The following is a 9,849-nucleotide window of genomic DNA, read 5'->3' as shown; positions in this document are numbered from 1 at the left end:
TCATCCTGCTGGACACTTTGAAACTGGAGCTCAGGTCAATGAACGGATAACACCCATTAAAAACCAATTTAGACTTCTGAGAAATGGTCCATGTAATTCTTTGACAACACATAGGCTTACTGTGTCTGAAATTTAAATAGAATGCATGGCATTCAAATGCCACATTTCTTGTCTTGTTTTTCCATTTCAGAAACAAAAATGAGAAAAAGCTTCCATAGACAACATTTAACATTTTCATGTTGCTGTGCAACTCACCGAGAAAAGGCTATTTTTGCTAATAATGTTGCATGTGCATTTTAAAATACTGAGGGAGTGTGACATTATATGACATTCAAAGCAAGAATCTGTACACTATTTTTACAGTTCAGAAAATATATACATAATGTTCCCAGTCTGATGTATGTATCTTGTTTAAGCAGTAAGAGATTTGTCAAGTCAATACACTGCAAAAACTCAAAATCTTACCAAGTATATTTGTCTTATTTCTAGTCAAAATGATCTCATTACACTCAAAATAAGACACAATCAGCTACAGGGAAACGTTTCAGTAAGCTAAAGGAACTTGTTTCAAGACAGTGAATCTTGAAACCAGAGGAAAAACTCGAGAATTTTCACTCGTTCCATTGGCAGATTTTTTTCACTTATTTCAAGCTAAAATATCTTGTATTAAGTGAAAAAAATCTGCCAATGAAACAAGTGAAAATTCTCGAGTTTTTCCTCTAGTTTCAAGATTCATTGTCTTGAAACAAGTTCCTTTAGCTTACTGAAATGTTGCCCTGTAGCTGATTGTGTCTTAATTGTGTAATGAGAAAATTTTGACAAGAAATAAGACAAATATACTTGGTAAGATTTGGAGTTTTTGCAGTGTACTGATTAAAACAACAGCATTCAGTTTACAGGTAAAATGGTTAAGTAATATATTTCAAACTTACCATCAATAAAGTAACAAAGTAATTCTTTTTACTATGTATTTCCATAACACTCTTACATTTTGTGGATTTCTGCTTAGATTTAGATTAAAATTGTATTCTATCATACTTAGACTACACAGTATCTGCAAAGCAAAGGGCTGGTAGGCTCCTGTGGTCCTTTAGTATGATTACAACACTCCATTGTATGAATATTCTTATATCCAAAATTAAAAACAAAAGAAAAGTACTTTTCATTATGTAAAATGATTCACATAGCTGAATGAAAGAGATGCTATTTTTTCCTAGATTATAAGTCAGTTCACCCCTAAAAGAACAAAGAGTGAGTCCTTGGCCTTAGACTGTCAAGAGGATGATGGCTTTCTTTCAGTCTGAATTCCTTTCATCTAACTTAATCAAGGCTACTTCTCTAATGATGACAAGAATGATGACTTAAAGTGCACCAAAGCAATATTAATGGATGCATGGACACCCTCGCAAATGCTGATCAATACCTGCAAACACTTCAAAAAATGACTTTACCTGCTTGTGCCTTCAGTTTTCTGTTTCAATGGTTCTTGCCACAAGTTGGTGATTGTTTGCTTGAGTTTAAACGTGAACGGTACCGCTGTCTTAAAATTCACTGCTGACAGCTGAAACATTATTGCAGGGAATAGTGAACCTCAAGTGTTCAACTGTTGGTGACATGGCGGAATTTAAAAAACAAATGCAAAATACAGGTGAGACAGGTTGTTAGTCTTGTTAGTGCCAGCACTTTTCTCTTGTTAAAATGCAGGAGAAAAAGGGCACTTTGTTGTAGTTATACACTTACCCATTGCACTTTGCTCTACTCGGTGCCATTTCTTCACTAGCCATTTTCTCCTTTTACATTTGAAAACAGAATGGCAAAAGGCAATCTCAGTCTGTAGTAAATCATAGGCTATCCAGGCAGTGATATGTGACATCCCATTTCAGGAAGGAAAAACTAACTAAATTTGGGTTTATTTCAAAGGGATCATTACCATTCCTCTTCTTTTAAGCTATCATCACTTTTGTTTGTCTTTCGTGCCACTGAGACTGGAAAAAATGGGACACCATGAAACTCTCAGTGATTTGGAAGCTGAAGACAAATGATGACATGAATAACATGCTATAGACAAGGCACGCAGGTTAAAATTCAGTGGTATTTCCTTTGCATCAAACAATTCTAATTCTAAATGTCCTTTTTGATTTAAAACTGAAATCCATTATCAAAAAGTAGAGTGTAAACATAAATGATACAACAGAACAGACTATGCACTAAAAATAACAAATAGACAGCAAACCTTAAGATTGATGTGCTGCAAAAATGTACGTATAGTGACTGAAATGCCACTGCTAAAATGCCCCCAACTCTTCAGTCAAACATTTCATGTTGCAGGAAACTGCATTGACTGTGGATTTCATTTTTTGTCAGCACAGGTGATTTGATAGTCACATTAAATAAAGTCAGGCTGAATAAACAGCTACAGCTGGTCTGGAGGGAAAGAATAAACACGTCTACCTGAGACTGACAGCTGCCACAGTCAAATCCAGACAATTTCCTTACATCACTGTCAGTTGGCTTAAAAGAGACAAGAGAGCAATTCCCAGGTAATAGTTTCTTTACCTGTTATTCATGTAAACTTAAAATCCAATTTAAAACAAGGAGCCAAAGTGTCTTTGTGTACCTTGGGGAGGAAGAATCAACTATTGGCTTCAGCTGTTCAGACTCTGCCCTCAAAGCACTGGTGTTTTATATTCAAATGCAAGAATGCCATGCTTTATTGACTTTGAATACATGTTTACTCTACATCTGTTTAGTTTTGCAGAAGCTACTCTTTAGTCAAAACCTGTGTTTCCTGAAATTTAATTTGTAAGCCGTATCGGAGTGTTTCAGACTTCATTTAAGCAGCATGGTACTAAAATAAAAAATTCAATCATCCCAAGTCTATGGTTGCATATCATTGTGCTGCACAATTACCCTTGGCCCAATTTTATTTTGTATTTCATAACTGAATAATATTTGAATTATAATTTGCTCGGCAAATGTGACTTTAAAAAGTCGACTAAGAAATCCACAGCGTGATTTTCTTCTCTTCCCTGAAATGATGTAAAATTGGCTCAATTAATCTACACAGTCATATATGCATGAAGACATCTGATGAGGTGCATGAAGGGCCTAAGAGATAAGGAGATAAGATTGACAGATAAGATGGATGGATATGAGGCCCCCTAATGAAACAGATGTGCACTTTAATTGGTTCAGTGATATTTTTCAGGCTTCGGGAGAGTCTGCCAGTTTAAAAAAATTATTTTCAAACCAATATTGCCTTTCCAGATTCCATCTTGTTCATCAGAGTGAAGTGCTGAAGCACATCAAAGTGTCAGCACATGGTGTGGTACTTCCATCTACACCTGCACTGCAGTTATAATTAAGACAGATTATTATAGCTAAAAAAAAATGCATTACAGCATAATGCTATGAATTTGGGGTACGACCATAAATGTTCAATTGCTTTACATATACCTTATTATAAAAGAATATACTTACCCACTACTTTGTTAGGTACACCTGTTCAACTGCTTGTTAATAGGAATAACTATTGAGCTATTCACATTGAAGCAGTTCAATGAGGATCAGGAGGAAAAGTGATTTAAGTAACTCTGAATTTGGCATGGTGGTCAATACTACACTGGCTGGTCTGAGTATTTCCAAAGTTGCTGATTTATTGGGGTCCCCCCCCCCCACACAATCAGCTCTAGAGTTTACAGCAGGGGTCTCAAACTCGCAGCCCGGGTGCCACTTGCGGCCCACGCCACCCTACTTATGGCCCATACAGGGAGTGCAGAATTATTAGGCAAATGAGTATTTTGTCCACACCATCCTCTGCATGCATGTTGTCTTACTCCAAGCTGTATAGGCTCGAAAGCCTACTACCAATTAAGCATATTAGGTGATGTGCATCTCTGTAATGAGAAGGGGTGTGGTCTAATGACATCAACACCGTATATCAGGTGTGCATAATTATTAGGCAACGTCCTTTCCTTTGGCAAAATGGGTCAAAAGAAGGACTTGACAGGCTCAGAAAAGTCAAAAATAGTGAGATATCTTGCAGAGGGATGCAGCAGTCTCAAAATTGCAAAGCTTCTGAAGCGTGATCATCGAACAATCAAGCGTTTCATTCAAAATAGTCAACAGGGTCGCAAGAAGCGTGTGGAAAAACCAAGGCGCAAAATAACTGCCCATGAACTGAGAAAAGTCAAGCGTGCAGCTGCCAAGATGCCACTTGCCACCTGTTTGGCCATATTTCAGAGCTGCAACATCACTGGAGTGCCCAAAAGCACAAGGTGTGCAATACTCAGAGACATGGCCAAGGTAAGAAAGGCTGAAAGACGACCACCACTGAACAAGACGCACAAGCTGAAACGTCAAGACTGGGCCAAGAAATATCTCAAGACTGATTTTTCTAAGGTTTTATGGACTGATGAAATGAGAGTGAGTCTTGATGGGCCAGATGGATGGGCCCGTGGCTGGATTGGTAAAGGGCAGAGAGCTCCAGTCCGACTCAGACGCCAGCAAGGTGGAGGTGGAGTACTGGTTTGGGCTGGTATCATCAAAGATGAGCTTGTGGGGCCTTTTCGGGTTGAGGATGGAGTCAAGCTCAACTCCCAGTCCTACTGCCAGTTTCTGGAAGACACCTTCTTCAAGCAGTGGTACAGGAAGAAGTCTGCATCCTTCAAGAAAAACATGATTTTCATGCAGGACAATGCTCCATCACACGCGTCCAAGTACTCCACAGCGTGGCTGGCAAGAAAGGGTATAAAAGAAGGAAAACTAATGACATGGCCACCTTGTTCACCTGATCTGAACCCCATTGAGAACCTGTGGTCCATCATCAAATGTGAGATTTACAAGGAGGGAAAACAGTACACCTCTCTGAACAGTGTCTGGGAGGTTGTGGTTGCTGCTGCACGCAATGTTGATGGTGAACAGATCAAAACACTGACAGAATCCATGGATGGCAGGCTTTTGAGTGTCCTTGCAAAGAAAGGTGGCTATATTGGTCGCTGATTTGTTTTTGTTTTGTTTTTGAATGTCAGAAATGTATATTTGTGAATGTGGAGATGTTATATTGGTTTCACTGGTAAAAATAAATAATTGAAATGGGTATATATTTGTTTTTTGTTAAGTTGCCTAATAATTATGCACAGTAATTGTCACCTGCACACACAGATATCCCCCTAAAATAGCTAAAACTAAAAACAAACTAAAAACTACTTCCAAAAACATTCAGCTTTGATATTAATGAGTTTTGTGGGTTCATTGAGAACATGGTTGTTGTTCAATAATAAAATTATTCCTCAAAAATACAACTTGCCTAATAATTCTGCACTCCCTGTATATTGACGTGAAAAAATATAATGCAATTTGACCCTTGAAGTTATTATTTTTATTATTTTTTTTAGGGAGGATTTGTTTGTTGTTGAGTACAATCTTAAAATAAATTCTTTAAAAATCAAAAAAATATTTAATATGAAGGCAATATTAGCCTGAAGTACAAACATGTTCAGGGATTGGCTGTGTTAGTTCAGTGAAAGAGTCATTTGTAAAGAAAACAGTTTTCACTAGCAGTCAAGAGCTAATTTGTAAACTTATGTCTGCATTTTTATTTTGTTAAATACAAACAAAATAAAAATGCAGATGTGTTGCCACGTGTCTGTCCAGAAAGAGAGTACCGATTTGTTTATTTGGTAGTCCAATGAAATGGTTCAGTTAGTTACAAGTGAAAAAAAATGTGCGTTAATATTTGCAGTTTTGTCTTGTTATACAATATTTGAAATTTTAAACAAACAATAAAAACACTACATTTTCAGAAGTATTTGTGAGTGTTTTCTTGTTTGTGGGTTTTTTTTGTGCTACTTGAACACTAAAGTGGCCCTCGCATGAGATGACAGTGCCAGCAGAGGTCCACAGCTCATTTAAGTTTGAGACCCCTGGTTTACAGGGAATTGTCATAAAGAGAGAAAATATCTAGTGAACGGCAGTTCTCTGAGAAAAGTCAGAGAAAAGACCTGAGTGTTTCAAGCTGGCAGGAGGGCAACAATAATTCAAATAGCCATTTGTCATAACCATGGTATGCAAAAGAGCATCTCTGAAGGCACAACGCATTGAACTTTGAAGTACATGGGCCATAGCAGCGGAAGACCCCACTGGATGGCACTCCTGTCAGCTAAGAACAGGAAACTGAGGCCTGCTGCCTGGACTGTTGAGTCTCATTTTCTACCGCAGATACGGTCAGAATTTAGTATAAACAACATGAAAGCATCCATCCATTCCACCTTGTATCACCAGTTCAGGCTGCTGGTGTTGCAATGGTGCAATCTGTATATTCTTAGCACACTTTGAGCACGTTAGTACAAACTGAGTATCTTTTAAATGCCACAGCTAACTAGACTATCATTTCTCACCATGTCCTAATAACTACACACCCATCTATTAGGCTACTTCCAACAAGATAAGTCACAAAGCTCAAATCATCTCAGGGTTTGTTGAATGTGAAAATGAGTTCAAATGGCCTGCACAGTTACTAGATTGCAATCTAATATATGCTATCTGAAGGCACCTTTGGGATGAGGTGGAACGGTACATTCATATTATGGATGTCCAGCCGACAAATCTGCAGCAGCTGTGTGATGCTATAATATAAGTAGGGACCAAAGTCTCTGAGAAATTTTTCAGCTCCTTGTTAAATCTATACCACAAAGAATACAAGGAGTTCTGAAAGTCTAATCCTCTACATGCAAGGTGTAACTAATGAACTGATCGGTAATTGCATATCATACTTGGAATTATAATATACATTCACCATAAATATTTTAACAGGTTAACAGGATGTGGTTTTATACGGTCTATAGCTGATGTAAAAGAGATGTTGGAGCAAAACTCATTTCATTTCATTTAAATTCTGATTTTTATTTTGCAGTTTTCCTTTTTTAATTCCAGTATTTTGAGCTGGTCAGAGATTATAGTGCTGACATGGTTCACCACAGCACTGAAGATAAATCTAAAAGAGAAAATTACTTGTGCCTCTTATTTATGAGGGCACACTGTTATAAGTGAACATGTGGTTTTGCAAAATACAGAAGGAACTGACATATGTCCATTTCTGTGAAGGAGATTACCATATAGTTTGCTACAAACAGCTACAGATACATATCACTGCATACAGTCTTTTATATAATCTGTGGTATTTACTGCAGAGTGTTTTATTCCTTGAATATAAAGGTGGTGCTGCTTCCCAGGGAAAAATAAGCTGCACAGTACCACAGGTTTAGCATGGAAAATGTCAGGAAAAATTACTTAAAATATCTCCTCAATCAGAAATTGCCCCAGTGTGGAGGGTGGTCCTAGGTTTTACTATTTAACCATGCTCTTGGGCATTGTAATTTATAAGAAGAAAATAGTAAGTAAAGTTGTCAAATAAAGTATTGGTGTAAAAAGTAAAAAATTTCCCTCTGAACTTTTATGTTCCCATATCTACCTGCTAAATATATTGCCCTTTTAAAGGAGCTTTTAAGGGAAGATGAATATAAATTTTATTAAAAAATAAATTTAAAACATTTGTTATCCCGTTGCATAAATCATATCACCAACCTCCAAAGTAAACTCTCTGCCTCAAGGTTATTTGGCTTGGAGTGGGGACAGAGATTTTAAAACATTTTAAGTCATTCAAAGCACATTTTTATGGCACAAGTGGTGTAAATATAGGAAGTGGTATGGAAACACTGAGTATTCATAAAACTCATCTGCAGTCAAAGGAGAATTATTGTTAAGGTAAGAATGTGAAAATTTGACATTTATACAGCCTAATATGACATGGAGAAGTACCGGAGTGTGGCTCTGGCACGTTGTTTGCCTCTTGAAAGTAGAACTAAAAAGTGTGAGAGAAAGTCAGTGCTGTAAATAAATAATTAGCTTGTTCTGAACATGTACAATACAGCCTGTACAACAGAGTGGAATACAGGGACACCTTTATACAACAGCAGAGGTCAAACTCAGTGCACTGCTCTGAAAGGTAGCTTAGGTTTTAAGGTTACACAATTTGGTGAATACGGGGAGGTGAAAATTTTATTAGTTGCAGTTTCCAGTAAACTACTGGTTTGAAGTACACGCTATGTAACACAAAACAGGATGGCTGAGGGATTTTGATTTAATGATATAAAAACAATCAATACTTGTGTTCTGGTCTTTGTCTTACTTTGTTTTTTTTACACAACCTGTTCACATGGTTCCATGTGAAACTGCACATGTCTCTCACCTGGTTGTTTATTTTCACCTTCTATGAGAATACAGTCACCCTTGGTGTGTGTTCAATTTTGTATATCTCATCAGTAAACTGATCTCATGTCTTCTGTCTGTATAGTCTCTCTCTACTGTCTATTGTCTAAAGATCTGAAGAACATGTACCTTAAACAGATCAGAATAGAAAAAATACAAATGCATTCATAAAAATTCCACATATTGTTTAAAGTTAGATTATAAGTGAGACCCATATCATTTAATATCTCCAGATGAAATTCAGAAACATGAATCACACAATTAAGGATGTCGCGTCATATTGGTTCATGTGTATAAAACAGCATAGTTTTACACTAAAGGGAGAGTGTGTGTGCGCGCGCGCGCTTATTTATTTATGACATTTATTCATATCTTCAAAATGTTCCAAAACTGGTTTAGCCAAATCTGGGCCATCAAGAAGACAAGAGAAGAGTACTTGGACAGAAAGCCTAATGGAAGATGGCTCTGCCTGAGATGAAGGAACTTAAAAAAATAAATAAATAAATAAAAAAAAATAAAAAAATAAAAAATAATAATAATAATAATAATAATAATGTTACTGAGGCCACAGTTCATGTTATTGAAATGTTTTACAATCTGCCATTCAGCCCTACTGAAAGTTGCTATTGCATATAATAGTTTATTATAATGGCAGTCTAAAGCAATTCAAAGAAATGTGATTCTACAGAAGATAGCCCTCTGATAAACTGCCTTCGTAAAAACTCTTCACACAAATAGTTCAGATATTAAACTGTTTAAAATTATTCTTATTTAAATTCTTTTTCTTTTTTGTACATTTTTTTTGCTGCCTTTTTAAAACAAGTATTTCACACTGTTGTGGATAATGACCCATTCAAAGCTGGATTTCATCTAGCAAGATTAACTTCATCCAAAAAATACAAAACAATTAAAAAAATAACAACAACAACAACAACAACATTAAACCAGGCTTCAGTTAAGTAGGCTAATGTAGCCACCACTACCCACGTTGATAAAGAGCATAGTAATCTCAACGTGAACATCAACACAAATTAGCAAAGCACATTTAATAATCTGTATTTCGCATATGTACGGTTAAGTAGCAGTCTGGTTTGTTTTTCTTGATTGGTAGGTCCAGGTGCAAGAGTGTTCCTGGGACTGATATTGTAAAGACCGGTGCTGTCCACTCAGACTTTGTGCAGCTGCTTGGCCAGTTGAAACCATACGGGTGTTGCCTCCCTCAGCTCCCTTTCCACCATGCTTTGGGTAATACTGATGCAGATGAGCCTGTCCTATCTCGCTTAAGTGACAAGGACCAGGATGTGACGGTTTGAGGAGATGATAAACTATTTCTTAACACACGAATAGCTTGTAGAAGTACTCTGTTTTCTTCTTCCCCTTCCCTGCTGTTAGACATCTGAATGTGAGCCCACTTGTTCTTCTCAGCCAACCACAGTGGAAGAGACAGCCTGCCTTCCACTTCAATTATACTCCTTCCGTTTCCACTATCCTCTCTCATAGACATTCTTTCTTGCATACATATTTTTTTCAGACATTCATACATAAATTCTCTTCTTAAATATGTATATTATTTGTAAGATT

Source organism: Perissodus microlepis, chromosome 12, assembly GCF_051167445.1.
Source record: "Perissodus microlepis isolate ML-2025 ecotype Zambia chromosome 12, ASM5116744v1, whole genome shotgun sequence".
In the NCBI taxonomy this organism is placed as follows: domain Eukaryota; kingdom Metazoa; phylum Chordata; class Actinopteri; order Cichliformes; family Cichlidae; genus Perissodus; species Perissodus microlepis.
Note: the sequence above shows the minus strand (reverse complement) of the source record.